The sequence below is a fragment of the Zootoca vivipara genome, chromosome 2, assembly GCF_965207765.1.
Source record: "Zootoca vivipara chromosome 2, rZooViv2.hap1.1, whole genome shotgun sequence".
Taxonomy (NCBI): Eukaryota; Metazoa; Chordata; class Lepidosauria; order Squamata; family Lacertidae; genus Zootoca; species Zootoca vivipara.
In genome coordinates, this window is record NC_142584.1 from 41,812,164 (window position 1) to 41,832,672 (window position 20,509).

General features: G+C 41.8%; 1 protein-coding gene across 2 annotated transcripts in view; it reads right to left on the bottom strand.

The window, feature by feature from the left end:
• ATP10B (ATPase phospholipid transporting 10B (putative)) overlaps positions 1 to 19,989 on the bottom strand; it is a 122,177-nt gene extending 102,188 nt beyond the window's left edge. The window contains exon 1 of one of the 2 annotated variants that reach the window (XM_035104946.3): positions 19,753 to 19,989. The gene's annotated coding sequence lies outside the window, so the exon portion shown is untranslated. The remainder of the gene's footprint in view (positions 1 to 19,752) is intronic. The other variant, XM_060271741.2, reaches the window with a different exon arrangement.
• Between the last annotated feature and the right edge of the window lie 520 nt (positions 19,990 to 20,509).

Sequence of the window (20,509 nt, forward strand, 5' to 3'; positions counted from 1 at the left end):
AGGGAGGGGAATAGAGTGTCTGTATTTATTTAAATATTCTTTTTGCTATCCTGAATGTAAGATAGAGGTTATTCTGAAGTGCCTCCTTCAAGACAGCAGTCACAGCTATATAAGGCACCTTACACATTTATTCTTTGCTACAGAATTGCGGTTCCAGGTTTTCCTTTGCTAGTCTTTCTCTTAATGCACTTCAGAAACTGTTCTCTACAATGTGAAGAGCCAGAGTATGAAATGTACAGTAGGGGGCAGTTTGGTTTCATGCTTGGGGTTGTGGCTCCCTGTAAGTTTTTTTTGTAGTGTTTTGCTTTGGACTCCCCTACCCACCCCCCATTCCTAGCTGTGTCATGCTAAAAAGGCCACATTTAAGTTTCTCTTCAAACCAGACATCAATAATATTACAAAATCACTGCTTTTTCAAAAAAAGAGAAAGTTCAAAGGAAAAAAAAACTGCAGGGATCAAAGTGTTCTGTTCAGCTCTAAAAGGAACGCAAGCCTATTTTATTATTATCTTTTATTCATGGGTTGATGGACTAGAGTGGTTCTGACAAAATTACTTCAGTTTTTGTTATTGACAGATTCTTCTTCTTATTATTAATTGAATTTATATACTACCCTATACCCGGAGGTCTCAGGGCAGTTCACAGAATAAAATCAAAATATAAAACCACAAAATACACAATCAAAATAAAAACAACAACCCAATAACCCCTCATATATTCATCCTTTGTATGCAATGTTCCCCATATATATCCCCATTGTCCTCCACGGCATAATGTATAGCGTCTTTAAAAATTAAATATATCTGCAAATGTAAGTCTTTCTCTTGCTTTCTCTTTCTCTGGTTAGGGGATAGTGCTTCATTTTACTCCACTTACACAACACTTTCCATTTGGGGAGCACCTGTTGACATTCTGCTGGGCTAACCAGCACCCCACTATTCATTTTCATCATATTTATTGTAACTGGATGCACAGAGGGAAAGACAGAGATTTCTCTAGCGCTGTCCTTTAGAAGCTCTGCATGCAGAGGCCTAGTTTCAGTTAGGAGCACTGCCTCACCAACCTTAGCCAGCCCCACCTGCCTGTCTTCTTACAACCAACCCAGGCGCTGGCAATGGCTGAAAGCTTCCTCCTCCTTTAGTCTCACTGTTGCCCTTCTAGTACTCAACAGGGAGGAGGACGGGGAGAAAACTAGAATGGACTAACTTGTCCCTGAGCCTGGCTCTGCCTGTTGGTTGCCTTGAGCAGTAGCCACCACTGCCTTGTTCTCTCCGAGGTATAAGCCTGTATTTGGCTATCCTGCTGTGCTATCCTGCTTCACACTACATTTTTGATTGGACCCTCTTCATAATAATAATAATAATAAAAAAGAATCTCTGCATATGTTGTTGTTAATCTCTTACCTGTCCTTCAACATTAGGTCCCAAGGCAGGTTACAACAATGTAAAAATGCAATGCTCTTTTGTTTTGTGAATTTTATAGTGAAGATTGAGCTCGACTTATTTTACCCCTTTATCAAAATTTACACCTTTACAATATTATTTGGACTTTCCCCCCAAAATCTTACGAAAATTCCTTCTGGAAGATTCCTCAAGCCCAGTGTCATATGACGCGGCTAAATTCTGCACTTTAGCTATTAAGAAACGTAAATCCCTTCTCTTGAATGACACATTTCAAATTCCTTTTGTGTAATTGTTCAATTTCTGGTGATGTTATTGCTGATTTTCTTTTGTTTGGAATTATGATATTCTGTATTGCTGGCTTTTGCTGTAATAAAAATTGAACTTGAACTTGACACCAGTTAAAACAATTTTGAAATTTAGCAGGTTAGGGTAAAGTCTGGGCTAGAATTCTCCTCCTCACAGTATAATTTTGAATGTGGAGGGAACTTTTCCATATGGGAAAGCAACAAAAAGCTGCTGTCTGAAATGCCACCACCCAGACACAGGTTTACTACCTCAGTGCCATGATCCTGAAATCAGATTCCTCTTCTTCAGAGGATGAGATCTAGAACTCTGAGGGAGAAGGGAGCACAAGGCCAGCCCCAGAAGTGTTCCCACAAGACAAGCATACAATGCCTGTGGCCTTCTGGCCTGAGGTTACGTTGCCATCCTCAAACCCAGAGGAACCTATTGCAGTGGCCCCCCAGTGAGGTGTGAGTCCACCCCACCATGCTGTCAGAGTAGAACAGGCTGGGCTCCTTTGAAGCTGTCCACACTGAGCATTTGCAGTTGAACAGTTGCTGATTTTATAGGATTTATCGGCATGTTGCCACATGACGTCAGCATCATTCAGCCAGTATTCGTGAATAATGTCTCAAAAAGCCCTGTACTGAGAAGCAATAGAAAAATTATTTCGTTCCCATGGCAATATATCACCAGAGCATCAGGGTTACTCAATGGTCTTTTCTCACATCTTAAAAGACTGGCCAGGTCTTGACCCAGGGCTTTATAGGTAAGTCCCTGCCCAACTAGTTTACCACTTTAGCAGACACTTGCCCAGAATGACTAAGTTGGAAAAGACCCTGGGGATCAGTCTGGAGAAAAGGCTTTATTATTATTATTATTATTCTTGGCCAGCCAACCCAAACCTCCCAAAGCAAGAAGTCTGTTTTGCAAGACAGTTGGCTTCTCAGTGGGGCAATGGAACGTAACTGTACCAACAGTGAAAACAAAATACTTGCTTTTAGCAAAGGATGATTTCCTGGGAGTCCTCACCTGGCAGTGTGCTGTTTTATGATTGTGAGAAGCATAACAAGGCCCCTGAGTAATAATAGGCTCTGCAATGGAGCCTCCTGTGCACTGACTGCCGTATTTTTTCATTTGGAAGCAACTAGCCAGGGATGACACTGGACAGGAATGCATGTTGGCTGGAGGTGACTCGGTGTCAAGAAGAGCTCAGCGAAACAGCACAGATAATACTTGCCCTTCTATAATATTTGACTCATGGACTCTTTGGGCTCTGTCCCACCATGCATTACTGAATAAAGTCTGAGTGATTGGGAATTTGGTGTGAATCTCTGCTGAACCCTCAAGGACAATTTCCTCCACATTCGCCTCCCCAGTCAGACGCAGTAATGCTTCTAATCTAAATACCAGTTACTGGGAAGTGCTCATGGTCTGCTTGCAAGCTTCCCATGGACATCCCAAGGCTGGCCATTGAGGGAACAGGATGCTGAACTCAAAGGGACACTGGCTTGATATAGCAAAGAGCTCTTAATTTCTTATTTATTTCCTGCATTTATATCCCACCTTTTCCCACAAGGAGCTCAAGGTGGCGTAACTGGTCGTCCCCCCCCAAAAAAAATTAATCCCTGCAACAACCCCATGAGAGAGGTTGGGATTAGGGGCAGTGACTGGCCCAGGGTCACTCAGTGAGCTTTCATAGCTGAGTGGGGATTTGACCCCTGGTCTCTCAGGTCCCAGTCTGACACTCTAACCATTATACACCACAGCTCATTTTGCTGTTCCATATACAGTTTTAGTATTCCTGGTCTCTGTGCACTTTAATGATTATTTGTAACACCCCCCCCCCATGCTGCTTTATGCCACCCTGATATTCTATGGTACGGTATAACACCAAATCTTTTATAAACAATAAACAAAACTGTCAATCTGATTTCTAAGTGATGCTTCTGTTAATTGTTTCTTTATGTGGCTAAACCATAATCCTCACAGCCTGGCATCTCACAATTCCATTTAACTTTAACTGGATAACTCTTTTTTGTCTGTCCTAACTTTGTATGCAACATTGTTTTCCCTAAACTCACTGGGAATACCACATCTCACCTACTCTTCATTTCACATCTCCTTTCTTGTTTGTTTTATGATCTTTGCATTCTCAGATGTAGTTTCTCCAGCAACTAACCAATTTGGTCTTCTTGCCAGACATGCACATACATTAGACATTTCTGATGTCCAAGGGCTACCCCTTTGGGACACTGCTTACAGCTTCTCTCCTTTTTAAGAGAGTTTTTCTGACAAGCAAAAATCTTTCTAATTTTTTTTAAAAAAACTGTTTTCTTTACCCTTGCTATCTGCTGCTCTGTCTTCTTGTGGTTAGCACTGGGCTTCATTTCAAACAGGAATCTATGAAGCAGAATGTGAGCAAATATTATTTTCAAATACCCAGCATTTAAACTGCATACTGCTTTAGGAAGACTGCAGTTGTGAAGGCAAAGCAAAAACACAAATATAAGAGCACCAAAGGCTGTGCCCACATCAGTGATCCTGAGATAACGGGGGGGTCCTCCTAGATATGTTTTGTTTTTAATTTTGTAGGTGTGATATTGGAACACTAACCTGTAGGAACCATACAATTTAATTTAATGGGCATTAATTACTTAAGATATATGAAGAGTTGGAGCCATGCCAACCACATGCACTTTTGTAACATGACAGGCAACAAAACTGAGGAGCAAAAATGTTTGCACACACTATATATGCATTTTGGAAAGCTGTTTGCATTCAGATGCCTTTTAAAATACGGTACCACCAAAACCAAATTATTATTATTTTTGCACAGTAGTTCTTGAGATCAAGGAGCAGGGTTTCATCTGTGTTTGGATATAATTAGATGCCATTTTGAATCAAGACAGCAGACTATTTGAAGGGCTGTCCAGTCCAGTCCTAAGAGGGCAAATCAGTTGCCTTCAGAAGTGTTATCTAGTAAGGGTGATGGGGGTGGGGGACGGGACTTGCATGTGTGATGCTGTGTGTGATGTTAGGCTGTTGGAAGGAGCCAGGATGGAGCCAAATGCAGCAGCAGCATAGCTTCAATGACTGGTGGTTGCTTGTCCTGCCACTGCCACTGGCAGGGGTCTGCTTTGACCCCCTCTGTGGCAGGAAGAGGAGGAGGAAAAGAAGAAGGAGCTGGCCACTGAAGCCAAGATATGCTCGGCTCCATGCTCAGCCGCCTTTGCCCCCTGATTTTTTGGGACTTGGGGGGTCCCTCCCAAAAAATATTGAGGCCCCCCAAAAGGGCTCAGCTCTCATGAGTTGGCACCCTGGTTGCATTGAACCTGTCTGTCAATAGCCTTCTCCACTATGGTGAGATCCCCCCCCCATTTAAATTTAAATAGATGAAAACTACCACATATACATACTCCCTCTTTTCTCTTTTTGTGTGTGTGATGCATGTAGCATTTTTAGCATTACAAGATTCAAGGGGTTTATATGGGAAAGCAACTGCTCCCTGCTTTTGTGCTCAGATTCTGTTTTTTGGCATCTAGTGAGAAGAGGATGTCCAAGAGGTAGATGGCCAACAGGTATATCACGATCTACTGTTAGATTGCGGGGTGTCTGTAGTAGATCGTGGGACCCTCCCCCAACCCCCTCCAAGAAAAGCTCAAGAACTTTTACCTTTTACCTCCTAAAAAAAGCTCAAGAACTTTGATTCCCCCAAAAAGGCTCAAAAACTTTGGTAGATCACTGCCAGTTTTTTTTAATAGTGGGAGTAGATCTCAGTCTCTTGAAAGTTGGACATGCCTGCTGTATTGGATGGGCCATTGATTCAGCAGGTTCTTATCTTATATTCTTATCAGTGATATATTAATAGTAGATAAGGATATACACAAATGCCAGAAGCTGCCAGGAAGCTGTAAAGACACAAACAGATTTTGCAATGCGTGGCAATGAAGATCTGTAGAACTGTGCCTAATGATTTATGGCTTTATATTATCCATAATAATATTATCCATATTTACTCAAGTGACTCCAGTGCATTCCATAAGCTTATTTCCATATAAGTGGGTATAGGATGTCAGCCTCATTTTGGCTATGCAGCCCAACCCTGCCACCACTAAAACCATGTTTAAATAGCTACAATGGAATATAATGCAAACAACATGGTAGAATGGTAGTTTCACTACGTAAAACAATGCTATAATTAAGAAGTAGTTCAGCCAGCTGAGTATCCCATCTCACAAAATTAGAGTAACACTCATGCTGAGAAGCTGGTTAGAAACTCAAAAGTGTTTTCAAGAAGGGTAGAAAAAACAGTTTGCACACGAGCATAGATATTCCTGAAGGAAAGTGCCATATTTTATTGAATTTTTTCACAATTCTCTGTTATTATATCAAGCTCACTTGACAGTAGAGGACAAACTGTCTTTCACATGCTATAAAAGTAATATGCCAGCGGTTCAAGAAAGGAGCAAGATTAAACAAGACTGTCTGGTGGATTTATCTGCACCAAATATAAGTCCTCCAGAAATTTTCAAGTGACACACTGTTTAATAAAAACAGCACAGTTCTAACTTTGAAAGATTATACAATAGTGCAATGAATTTACCCCTGAGCTGAATGTAATAACATGAAAAAACCCCAAAGCATGCATCAGTTTCCAAATTCGAATTGACCTTTTCAACATGTCTATGCCTTTCCATTTCTTTCAGTTCCAGTTTTACATTTTAGGAGGGCAGGCAACAACACCTGGGTCACCACTGGATTCTCCCAACAATACAGGAAATATGCAGCTAGGAAGATATATTGTGCGATTCTCTCAACAGAGCATTATTGACAATGAGCCATTAGAGTGTTGGTATTTCAGCAAGGACAGACAAAGCCACAGTATGCAGGAAACTGTATTTTGTTCCCCGAGGAAAGGAATCACCAAGGAGTAGTTAAATGTCACTTATAAATACATGGAGAATGAATAAATATTATCTTGCGCTTGCACTATACTAATAAAAACCTGATAACATTTTCAAGAATCCCATTATTCCCTTTCAAAACAGCCATATGCCATATACAAACACCCAATGATTTTTCTATATTATTTGACCAGCTTCACTAATAGAACTCATGACTTATAGCTGTTATGTTCTTTTTTTTTTTACAAGGTATGGACTTCTTTAATGCAGAAAAAGCAATATTTATGGTATCGAAGCAGCTACTGGAATACCTAAAATAATCAACACTTTCTCAATCTTTTCTGAATATCTTTTGGGCTCCCTCAAAAATTTCCAGGGTAAACTTCCTGAAGTGGCCAGGTCATATTGATAAGAAGCAGCTCTGTATGTCTGAGATGACCTTCAGGAGTGTCCCTGAAGCAAGGGTCCCTTGCCCCTCCAGTGGTTGTTGAACTACAACGTCTATCAGCCCCAGCAAGTATGGCCCAATGGCCAGAGATGATGTTGTTCAGCAACATCTGGAGGGTCAAAGGTTTCCCAAGCCTGCTGTAAAAATTGGAATTAAATTGGCCCATCAATCTTTCTGTCTTTCTCTCCCCCCCATATACATTCTTAACTTGAATGAGTTTGGAGGCATGCCACATGGGCTAGAGCAGGCATAGGCAAACTCGGCCCTCCAGATGTTTTGGGACTACAACTCCCATCATCCCTTACTAACAGGACCAGTGGTCAGGGATGATGGGAGTTGTAGTCCCAAAACATCTGGAGGGCCGAGTTTGCCTATGCCTGGCCTAGAGGCCTGTACATTTGTTGTTCACTTCCAAGCATGGAGCAGAACCTCACTGCCCAACCTTCCTGTGCAGATTATTCTCATGAATCTTGGATTTAAAATGGCTTGCACTACTCTTCAAAATAATCCAAAATGCGGGACTATGCCCCATGAAGTCTGCCTCTAGCCTGCTCTGCTCTTGTGGATTGTCTAGTCTAAGGTGGTCTTTGTTTTGCGCCCCTTGCCTTCTTGTGACTTTAAGAAGCACTGCCAGTAAGTTAGAAGAGGTTAGCAGTTGTGCAAAAGAAAAGAAAAAAAATACAACTTCCTAAATATTGTTTCCCTGGCATGTACCAATTGCCAGTCTATTTAGGCCAAGCTATTGCTTCTTAATTCAGTGACAGCTGGCATAAGCACAGCCTAGAAGCTAACTAAGACAAATCCTCGACAAAGGAAGCACTATGTTAGCAGGTTATTTATTGCCAGCTATGGGCAAGTGTTGACAGATGCTAAGGACGAGAGAGAGTGATTTAATGCAAGTTCCGTTCCCCTTGCCCTCCCCATCTCCACCCTCAAGGTAGCCAAGAAACATGGTGTGTTCATAGGACTTGGCAAGAGACAGATTTCCCTGTGCTACACTGACGGATTCAAAACCGCAGATGACAGGAGCTGTGATAACAAATGAATGATCAAAAGAATGACTATGAAACAAAAAGTCATCTGCTGGACAGCAAACCCCCCCAAGACTAGTCCGACACACCCTTTTGAATTGACACGCTGGCAATTTTGCTTTCGGGATTCCTTCTTGAGATTAATTTGGCTATGAGGTTGGGTTTGGTGCCTGGGTTTAGGATGTTGCTGTGCTTGGTCCAAACAATATGCTTCCCTTGTTCCCGTTGAAGGACTCCTAGGGCAGTCAGTTGCAGATGTCTCTGTCCCTGCCACTCCTTAAAGTACAATTGCCTTAATTTAAACTGGCAGAACTTTCTTCTTTTGCCTAGTGGCTGTGAGAGTGAGGTACCATTTTTAAAAATATTGTTGTCACACAGCAAGATGCATTCAAACTCACTTTAAACAGACTTAAAAAAACAACAACCCCAGTTTAAAACACAGTCTCCCCTGATCTCTTTTCAATCTGGCCAGAATGGATTGAGAATGAAATGGCAAATTCTTATGCAAATCTCATCAGACTAACAACAGTGTGGATCCTTTGATGGAGGAAGTTACACTGGATCCAACCCAAGCTGAGTTCAATTTACGGCTGCCTACACAATATACCTTTAAAGCACATTCAAAGCACAATCCTTCCCTCAAAGAATCCTGGGCCATTCTTCACTTGTTGCTACATTTGGAGGCGAGTACTTTAGAAATTGCACATGTGCTGTGAAAACTATGGTGTAGATCTAAATGTGAAGGGAAGTAAACAAAACTGAGGGTCATTTTATGAGAATATGCCTTTTAAGAGGCATATAGACAGTTGGTATTTAATTAAAAAAGGAGAAAGGGGCATTTGATATGCATAACAGCCAGTGGCTCTATATGAACACCCTCATTTGTATCAAAATATTCAATCCAAGCAGATCAACGGGATTCAGCACAGCTGAGCAGCTGGTCCATAAGAATCTGAGGGGAACTTCTCCTTGTTTCCAACCACTGATATGACTGTTTAGGCTGTACGTAATCCTAAATAAGTTTTGTAGGGTATAAACTCCACTTCTGAGTAAAGATAAACAGCATTGCTGTCAGTGGAACATAAACAACAGCACAACAGCACTGACATCTATAAAACGGTTGATCAGAGAATGTGAAAGAAAGAAAGAAAGACAGACAGACAGACAGGAAGGGAGGAAGGAAGGAAGGAAGGAAGGGAAAGAAAGAACGTTGCACTTGCTGGATCAGGGCAATTGTCAATTCTAATACAGTATGCACAAAATTTAGATAGAAACAGTTTACAACAGGGCAGAGAAAATGCAAATAAACTTCTGCATTTGTGGTGGAAAAGAAAAAGCCTATTCAAATTAATGAAAATTTAGTAGATGTCATTAAGGATGATTATACTAACATCTACAGAGAAAACAAAATCTCTGGCTTGCTTGATTAGAAACTTAATAGAACAGTTCATTTGTTAATGATCAGGGATCTTATAGCAAACCTGACTGCATTAATTCAATGTCTTAAGGTTAATATCCCATCTATTCATGAAGCCTTCCATCTGTGGACATTTTTAATTACCGGTACTTACATCAAAAATTCCAGACCTCCCCCCCACCCCCCATCACAAGGCCGAACACATAACTTTAAGAGCTAATATTTATGACTAGCAATGGCTAGTTTCAGTGGCAACAAGTAAACATTTCCAAGTAGAAGTAAAACATCCTTCAACAATGAAACTTTCAGCGTCATGCTTTATTTGCTACTTTGGAAGGCAAAATTAAAGGCAGCTTGAGACAAACTAACTGTGCAATCCTATTCATGCCTCCTCAGTCAGAAGTAAGTCCCTCTGAATTCAAGGAGACTTGAAGTGGCCAAGCCCTGCGCCAGTGTTTAGCTAGTTCAGGCACTGGCAGAGGGTGATAATAATAATAATAATAATAATAATAATAATAATAATAATAATAATAATAATAATAATTTATTTATACCCTGCCCATCTGGTTGGGTTTCCCCAGCCACTCTGGGAGGCTCCCAACAGAATATTAAAAACACGATAAAACATCAAACATTAAAAACTTCCCTAAACAGGGCTGCCTTTAGATGTCTTCTGAAAGTCAGATAGTTGTTTATTTCCTTGACATCTGATGGGAGGGCATTCCACGGGGCGGGCGCCACTACCGAGAAGGCCCTCTGCCCGGTTCCCTGTAACCTCACTTCTTGCAATGAGGGAACCGCCAGAAGGCCTTCGGCGCTGGACCTCAGTGTCTGGGCTGAATGATGGGGGTGGAGATGCTCCTTCAGGTATACTGGGGTTCCCAGGGCTTCAGAACCATGAGTGCATTTCAGATGGTGTGGCCTAGGGAGAGGGGGTTGCTGCTGCTCCTGTGCATGGTGGCAGGCGGGAGCCCTGCCCTGGTTGGAGGGGACTTCAGTGGCACTATGCCCAGAGCCCATGAAGTGTGAAGCTGGCCCTGTAAGTGAAAGTAGGACTGTAGCTTGAGCTAGGAATACGTGGTTCAGATTTTGCTTCTGCTATGAATCCACCAAGTGGCTGAAATTTTGCAGCCTCAAATCTCTCCTCTGCAATACGGGGGATAAAAATACTCATTTACTTTGCAAGCTTGTGAAAATTACAACTAAATAATGAATGTGATGTAATTTAAACACTTGAAAGCACCATAAAAGGCTAAGTGTTGTTGTTGTTGTTGTTGTTGTTGTTGTTGTTGTTGTTGTTGTTGTTATAATATACTTTGAGCATTATCTTTGTCTGCTCACTGTTCTCTGCCATGTAGACAAATGCAGGTTGCAAAGGGACTTATAGACACATTTACCTATCTCCCATAAAATCTCTCTGGTTACTATGCCAGCAGCAAGCATTCTGTGGAACTGAGCAGGGTGAAGGTTTTGTGGAATAGTGAGTATCACGACAGGCATTCAAAATGCACTTGGAGAACAAAGGAGCAACTCAGTGTTTCATTGCATCTGGAATCCCTTTGATTAAATATCTTTGTCTGCTGTTTGTTGTGCTTGTCAGCCTACAGCACTGGCTGTTGTTTGGCTCATATTAGCAAATGAAACCAAATGTTGGAGAGGGGGGGGGGAAGAGGAGGAGTTCTGGTTCTGACTGCTTTTCTGTTTTTACTCAGGGGGCACCTAAGATGAGCCCTGCTGGATCAGGCCAGGGACTCAGCTAGTCCAGAACCCTTTTCTCACAGTGGTCAACCAGACACCTAAAGGGAAGTCTAGAAGTCTAGAAGCAGGATCTGAAGGCAACAGCACTTCCCACTTCTGTGGTTTCCAGCAATGTATTGTTATGAGTTTGTGGCAGCTGGAGCTGATTGCATATTACATTGTGTACTGGACACTTTTAATCCCCTGGAATTAGCAAGTGTCTACAGCTAATTAACTGGGGACGCGGGTGGCGCTGTGGGTTAAACCACAGAGCCTAGGGCTTGCTGATCAGAAGGTTGGCGGTTCGAATCCCCGCAACAGGGTGAGCTCCCGTTGCTCGGTCCCAGCTCCTGCCAACCTAGCAGTTCGAAAGCACGTCAAAGTGCAAGTAGATAAATAGGTACCGCTACAGCGGGAAGGTTAACGGCGTTTCCGTGTGCTGCTCTGGTTTGCCAGAAGCGGCTTAGTCATGCTGGCCACATGACCTGGAAGCTGTACGCCGGCTCCCTTGGCCAATAACGCGAGATGAGCGCCACAACCCCAGAGTTGGTCACGACTGGACCTAATGGTCAGGGGTCCCTTTACCTTTTTTACAGCTAATTAAGCTAGCCTAGTCTCCTACGTTGAGATGACAGCTTGGTTGATGGGCCATTAGGACAACAAAGGATCCAAAGGAACTCAGTGTGAGACAACAAATGAGTAGGGCCTGTCCCTGAACAGATAAAGCAAAAGCTTGGAGTAGCAGGGTTAGGAGTTATGTGACCGAGATGCAAAACAGCAGGCAGAGCACATGACTGATTTCTGTTTGAATCCAAGGCTGCAACAAAACCCTCTTGGGCTGCTGATGCTGTGAACCCCTCCGTTGTAGGTTCAGGTTGTATATATGTGTCAATAAACCCTATATCAAAAAGGCATCTCAGTCTCTGCTGTGCCCCATTTCCAAAAGGAAACATGAACCCTGATTTGCATTTAATCCACTAGAATCATAAATTAAAGTTGTTTATTATTATTATTATTATTATTATTATTATTATTATTATTAGGAGCAACAAAAACAGCAACCATGAAGGAACAATCCATGTGATGGCTGTGGAGTGTCAGTTCTTTAGCTAAACTAAATAGTGGGAGAAGTAAGCAGCGTAGCTGTATTAAATCACAGTACTTTCCAGGTACAGTCAATACCTGCTTACTACAATGGACTAAATCCAAAACCATTTTCCTTCCTCACTAGCTGTAGCAGAAAGGGAAGCAGGTTCACTGGGCAATAATACGCTTTGTTTGGGTGATCCTCAGACATCCAAATTAGACCATTGCCGGTCTGTACTCCTAAAAAGTGTGTTTTCTCATTTTCCACCTCAGACCCATAATCTGGGCACAATAATCTTACAATGTTATGCATAGGAATTATACTATAAAATAACAAGTAATATTACAAGTGAGTTAACACTGAAATTTGCAAAATGCTTTGAAAACAATTAACACCTACTGAAAAGACTTTTAAAACTAAGGAAATCCATTTTCAACCCCCCAAGTGCTTAAACAGGAGCAGTGCCCTTTGCAATCAGGATATACTTCCCTACATGTTTCTCATCAGCACTAAATTAATTCTAATACATTTCCCAACCCTGGAGGACCCAAAAGATGGCCTCTCTCTTGTTGCTATCTATTTAAGCCACATAAAGTTATAATAGCAGAGAGTATGTTCCTTTCAGCAGTTACCCTTTACATTGGCCTCATTGCTGAAGTTTTATTCTTCTTATTTTTTGGCATGCTGCCAAATAGCATTGTCATTATTCAGCTAATATTCTAGAATAAAGCATTCAAAGAACCACTTATCCCTTCACTGTATAAAATCTGACTTTTGTGAAGGATCCAGAATGGTGCCTCAATATTTCAGTAGTGTGCCACATATGTACAAGGACCGTCCCAGTTTATGTGTAGAGGGGGTTGGGGTGGGCGGGCATGATTTTGGAGGCATCTGTTTAGCGCCACCCCCACCCCCCGCAACTGATGGGATCTGTCAGTCTGGGCTGAGCACTGTTCACGACAGCAGTCATTAGCTGCAGATAAAATGTCACTACACTAACTAGGTTCACCATAGCTTAGATAGACACCGAGGACTTGGCTGGACTGTAAAAGAAAAAAAAAGGATTTATATGCATTGTATGTGAGATACAACGTTGTGCCACCAGATGGTGACATGGAGTTCCGTTTTTCTCTACCTGTTTTCCCTGTTTAAATTTACAACGCTTTGAACTGAAACGCTTCTTTGATGTGTCTAGATCCAGCTGTAGTTCCTATACAGTCATACCTCGGTTTAAGTACGCTTCGGTTTGAGTACTTTCAGTTTAAGTACTCCGCGGACCCATCTGGAACGGATTAATCCACTTTCCATTACTTTCAATGGGAAAGTTTGCTTCAGGTTAAGTACGCTTCAGATTACGTACAGTATGAATTTCCAGAACCAATTACACTCATACTTTGGGTTAAGTACGCTTCAGGTTGAGTACTCTGCAGACCCGTATGGAACGGATTAATCCACTTTCCATTACTTTCAATGGGAAATAAAAAAATTATTTCAGTAGCACCTTAAAGACCAACTAAGTTTTTATTTTGGTATGAGCTTTCGTGTGCATGCACACTTCTTCAGATAAAGTTCGCTTCAGGTTAAGTACGCTTCAGGTTAAGTACAGACCAATTGTGTACTTAAACCGAGGTACCACTGTATTCCCACAAATTTTGAATTCCAGACTACTGGGCATTAAACAAATAATAACAGAAGCTGCAAAAGGTCTATCCCTGTGTGCAAGCTCATAATGTCAACATTTACTGGCTGACAAAACACGAGGGTATGTTAGAGGTGTGGCTACAGCCGTGGAGCTTTTCTTATTAAGGCGCAACCTGCCATTTGTGTGGAAAGGAAAACCCTGCACTCAAGTTTTTAATAATAATGATGTGTGACCAAAGACAATTAGCTACAATTAGCTAAAAATGCATTCTTCAAAAAGCTAGATGTAACCGCAACTACATCACTATAAATGGTAAGTACAGAAAGGCTTTACAATAGTATATAGGCTGAAGAATTGGCTTCAGTGTTTAAAGGGGAACAGGGCAGGGGAGAGCAATGGGAATTTCCTGATGGGCCTCTCCTTCCATTTCTCATGCATCTGGCTTAGCAATATATTGCTTAATGCATAGCGTGTGAAGCTGCCTTGTGCCCTTAGGTATCACAGCTGTTTGTTTCCTTACACACAAAATTAGCTATGAAAAGCACGCTAAGGAAATATGAGAGATGGGTTTTCTTGTTTTCCAGCTAACTAGAGCACAGGTTGATTTTGTTCTATTAATACCCAACAGGATTTAAGAATGAAAAAGAAGGAGGGAGAAACAAAACATTTGGGTAGAATGCTGATTTTTGTTCCTGGCTTCGGCTGTGTTTGCGGCTTGTGGCAGATGCAGGAGTTGAGCTGACATTCAAACTTCAGATGCACAAAACTTCACCCAGTTTCTGAATGTTCAATGATGTTGACATGCTACTAACAAGCAGAAAAAGAATGCCACATGGTCAAATTAAATCGAGACTCTCACTTCACTTGGCTAATGAACATTGCCAGAAGGAAGTCTTGCATGAATTGCACTCATTATCTTTTAGATATCTGTGTTATCAATTGAAATTCTTGAATTCTTGTTGATGCTTTTATCTTTTTTTCTGATTTATTTCAAAGATTCAGTAGCTGGGCAGATGAGAATATGCACATACTTGCAAAATGTGGTTTTATTTCAACAAGATCTTAATATACCTGCTCACAGCAGAAAAGCTCACAAATCAACAACGCTGACAAAAAGGAGCTTCCATTCCAATGATACGGATGGGTAGAGAAATGAATGATGCATAAATATACATTTGCATTTACTGTTAAAGCAGATGAGTAGAAAAAACCAGGTGTGATTTGTTCTGCTTCTCTGCTTAAATAGTTATCATCTCACCAGCTAATTTCCTATAACTCATGAAAATGGATGCAGCCCAGAAAGGAAGGCTAGAAAGTAAACAGACACCCCTCAATGAACATTAAAAGTCAAATTGAGTAAGAAACGTGTTGCAGCAAAGTCTCATGAGGTGAAATCCAACGTTGATTCAGCAGAGGCATGTGCTAAGAAAACAGTTGTCTCGACCTAGACCTACACTATTGCCTGAAGGCAAAAGAGGCTACCACTTTGGTGAAAGCAAGGAGGTCTGAGTCTGGTAAGCTCCCAAACTGGAGACCCCCTGGGAATCTCATGTATGCCACCTTGGTTGCATAACAGAAGAAAGAAAATACATAAAAGGAAGGCCTTTTTTGTAGATTTTGTCTTTCTCCTCTACTACCTTCCACATTAGGGGGACCCAGGTGGCGCTGTGGGTTAAACCACTGAGCCTAGGGCTTGCTGATCAGAAGGTCGGCGGTTCGAATCCCTGTGACGGGGTGAGCTCCCGTTGCTTGGTCCCAGCTCCTGCCAACCTAGCAGTTTGAAAGCACGTCAAAATGCAAGTAGATAAATAGGAACCGCTACAGCGGGAAGGTAAACGGTGTTTCCATGTGCTGCTCTGGTTTGCCAGAAGCGGCTTTGTCATGCTGGCCACATGACCTGGAAGCTATACGCCGGCTCCCTCGGCCAATAATGCGAGATGAGCGCGCAACCCCAGAGTCGGTCACGACTGGACCCTAATGGTCAGGGGTCCCTTTATCTTTACCTTTTTACCTTCCACATTATTTTGAAGCATTACTTCAACCTGCAGAAATGGATTTTGGTGAGGAAGGTGCAGGAGGCTGCCAGGGGTAAGGGGATACAGTGGTACCTCTACTTATGAATTTAATGCGTTCCAAACACACATTTGTAAGTCGAAAAAATTTGTAAGTCGAATCCCATAGGAATGCATTGGGAGAAAAAATTCGTAAGTAGAAGCAACCCTATCTAAAATTCGTAAGTACAAAAAATCCTATCTAAACAGCATCCAAGATGGCGGACGGAGCTCCATTCGTAAGTAGAAACATTCGTAAGTAGAGTTATTCGTAAGTAGAGGTACCACTGTATAATAAAAGTTTACCTCCCCTTCTCTGGTGGTAGCAGATGGCTTGTGGAATGGCAGCAATGGATTTTACCCATATGGATTCTGCTGGCTAAAAATACTTCAACTCAGCATATGAAAGCAAACTGAGTGGTTTTAGGTTAGGTGGTTCCTCTACTCCCCTGTCTCTGTTCCTGAGGTTTTATTTTGGAGGAAGGGTGGTTCATGGTGACATGATAAAGACAGATGAAGTTACTAATGGTGTGGAGATAGCAGACGGAGCTTTCTCTCTTCTCTTGCTAGCCCCTGCTTGGTGAGGTGTATATAAAAGAAAGATTTTGCACAATACATACTGGATATGGAATGCACTGATGAGAACGTAAGAACAGCCCATCTAGTCCAGCATCCTATTTTCACAGTGGTCAAGCCTGCAAGCAAGACATGTGCACAGCAACACTGGAGGTAAACTATAGCCATCAGGACTAATGGCCATTGATAGTCTTCTCCTCCATGAATTTGTCAAAGCCTCTTTTAAAATCATCGGAGGTGGTAGTTAACTTAGATGCAATATATGTTGAGGGCCTCTCATTGAAATGGCTTTAAAAAGGACTAGATGAATTCATTGAGGATGAGGCTGCCATGCTATACCCAGTGAACATGCACAGGAACCCAGATACCAAATCAGACCATTGGTCTTCCTGATTCAGTATCATCTACCCTGCCTGGCAGTGGCTCTCCAGGATTTCAGACAAGGGGCATTCCTAGCCCTACATGGAAATGCCATGGATTGAACCAGGGATCTTCTGCATGCAAGGCAGATAGTATAGGATTGTACTCTTGATGCTTCGGTGGCTACTAACCATGATAGCTACAGTAAGTGCAGACTATACACGAAAGTAAGACCCCCCCCCTCCCAAGGAACTATATCTCACACATCATAACCTGACATATCACAGAACAGGAAAAACCTAGCAAGCTTTGCCATTGATTGAAACATGAATACAAGCCATGCTATATTTTTGAGCCATGTAAAACGAAGCATTGAACTGCACCGCTTTTGATAATGGAAACTTCACTTCTAGGCTGCAAATTAAAGCTGAAAAGCAGCTCGCAGTTAAAATTCACATCAAGTAGTAGAGAGCATCATTAGAAGGTCATAGGCAAGAGCTTGTGACTCCATGAATAGCAATTAATTCCAATCAATATAGAAATTAGAGAGAAAGATTAGAAAGTGGTGAAATTTACACAGTGAGAGCTAATTTATATTTTTAACAAATTGTATCCTGCTGCACAATCAGTAAGGTCAGAATTAAGATTCAAGACCCAGTTCCTCATTGTCTTTTCTTGTTAAGTGTCAGTGCATGGGCAACCTTGGACAAGGAACGCAAGCGCAAGTGAAAATATAAATAAAAACAAAAGGCTCCCATTAGCAGAGGCTCCCGTTAGTCCCTCTGTAGTTAAATGTGAGCAATTTAGTAATCAGCCAGATGCATCCAGGAAACCCACAAGCCGGGCATGAAGGCAATAGCTGTCTCCTGCTATTGCTCCCCAGGAGCTAGGATTCTGTTGCGGAATTTTTCTGCATAGTTAATTTATTCAAGTCACTGCCAAAGGATGTTTAGCTGGCTTTAAAGGGGGAGAGACAAATTCATGGAGGACAAGGAAGGATATAAGGATATCTTAACCCTGATGGCTAAGTTGTACCCTCCACTGTCAGAGGCAGTGACTGTGAATTTGCTAAAGCTCCCTTTTAATACATTCAGGAATCTCAAATAAAGAGCAAGTCCAAAAGGTCAAAAGATGGAAAACTTGATTGAGACCATTGGGAGAAGGCAGGGAAAGTGGGGGTTTCTATTCACCCCCACCCCAATTAATGGCTTCATAGTCTCTCAAATTAGTCTCTCGCTTTTGTCAAGGATGCCCATGGGGATAGAGAGTTTAAGGTCAATTGTGTGAAAGGGTATAAGAAAGCTATGGGAAGGGGGGGGGGAGGGGAAAGGCTCCAAGAGCATTGTCTCCCCAAACTTCATAAAAGGAAAGCAGCAATGTGGCCTCTCTGAACTTTCTGGAGTGCATGCTCAGAATAAGAAGCTGAAGGGGCTGTTTCTTTCCATCTCCTGTGCCTTCCTTTCTAAGAATGATGAAAACTTAAATTTGCAGAAATGCTCGTTGGTGGCCTTTGTCTGTGAAAATGTCAGGGGCCTAGAGACATAAGGCTTTGCACTTCACGCCATCCAGATTTACTGAAAAGAAACCAGGAATATAATTTGATCAGAGACCAAAGCATAGAGGGACTAATTGGGGAAGGGAAATTGAATGCACATCGCTTCCTGTGTATGTATTAAGGGGCAGTGTGCTCTCTGTATTAGACCACAACACAAGCAGATGCTCCGCATTGCAGTCTGTCTCCTTTACTTTTGCTGGCTGGCAAGGGTGCCACCAGCAGATCTAGTTTGCCAGTAAGTGGAGGAAAAGCCACAAGAAAAACAAACATCACAGAGTAACTGCATGAGTCACGATTGCTATTGCTTTCTCTTCGATCACACCAAAACAATTCAGAGAATGACTACAAGGCAATCCCACTTTTATAATCTGGCAGGTACTTTTTCAAATTCTAGTGTTCATAAATACCTTACTCCTTTTGGTAAAAAGAAGGAGACTACTGGTGAGATAAGAGTACCACCTAAGGAAGAACTTCTGCCCAAAACTATCCTCGTTAAGATTGCCAATGCTAAATAAGATTGCCAATGCTAAATAGAGAATCTGAGCACTCCTTTAATCTTCTCACAGCCTTAGCACGGGTCACAGAACTGATATGTTCTAGGAGCAATTAATCAATGATTTTGGATCCAAGATGGTCTTCTGAATCTATTTTTTAAACAATCCCACAAACTATCAAGTTCTTCAGCTCCGCAATGGAAGTCAACATGTGGAAAAATACTAATTGTTACATGCTCTGCACTCCCCCAAGTGGAGAGAAGTTTCAGGTCACCACTACTTAGGGGTCTAACTTCCTGTGACAAGTTTCTGTAGTTCATTCACAAACATACATCTTATTTTTTTACTTATTCCTTCTCTATTTTGCTTCTCTTTGTCTCTCTGTTTCAAAACTGCCATTTCTACTCACACAGAGTTTACATCAGCCCTTACCCTCAGTTGTAAAAGGAGGGAAGACCACCTTCTCAAAGCTCTAATGGCTAGCATTTACAAAATTTCCAAATATCTCCTAATTGTTAGCTTCCATTGAGAAAACATTAATCAATCATTCTGGGCTATTAGCAACCCCAGCCCACCCCAGGCTATTAATAATCAGCCATGACTCAATAGCCCACAGCTATGTAAGACAATCTACTGAACTTTACATGCAAATACAAGAGTTTAACTCAAACCTAAGTATTGGAGAGTTCAGAATCCAAACAGAAAAGAACAAAAAATATGTTTATCATAATTGTGGGGCTAGGGCTGGAAAAGAATTACTTACCCAATTGACCAATCTCGTCTCTGGCAATCTCATATACCGGATGTTTCCCTGGGTCATATCTCTGTGTCGATCACAACATAGATTTTCCAAAAGGCTGAATATGAACCAGGCAGCACGGCTTCCAGCACCAAACCACCAGCTTACTGATTTACAAAGGGGAAAAAAACCAACAGTGTAATATTGGCAAAGTAAGAAGATACGTAATGGAGTTTATTCCCCTAGTAGCTGGACAAACTGGAATTGCCAGAGAGATAAAGTGACAATGTGCCCCACCCTGTCCTTTGGCACATTTCCTGAGAGTGGAGGGAACTTGACGCTAAAAAGAACGTTAGGAGATAAAGACTTGCTTTACATATTGGAATGCAACATCACGTTTTTGTGGTACAGATAAAGAATGTTTGCCTTTGTGAAAGCTTGAATATGTTAAAGGAATATCTAAATGGAACATTTCCAGATCCACCAACTGACTTCTAAGTAAGCGGGCAAAGTGCAACTGTGGTCAAGGAAATGGTTACCACTTCTCCACATTGCACAGCCTGGTTCACCCTGGCCCTCATCCATACAGCTGTTGTGTGAGCTGAGCTAATGTCCTTTTGTCAAAAGCTATTTCATGATCCCAACTAGGTTCTCTACCCTCCTTTCTTTATTTTTAAGCACAAACACACACATGATCTGTATTGGGGTTTGAGCTGTTTGAATTGAAGAAATGTAGCATTCATTAAAAAGTAAAAAGCCTGAAAGAAAGAAGGACTTGTGC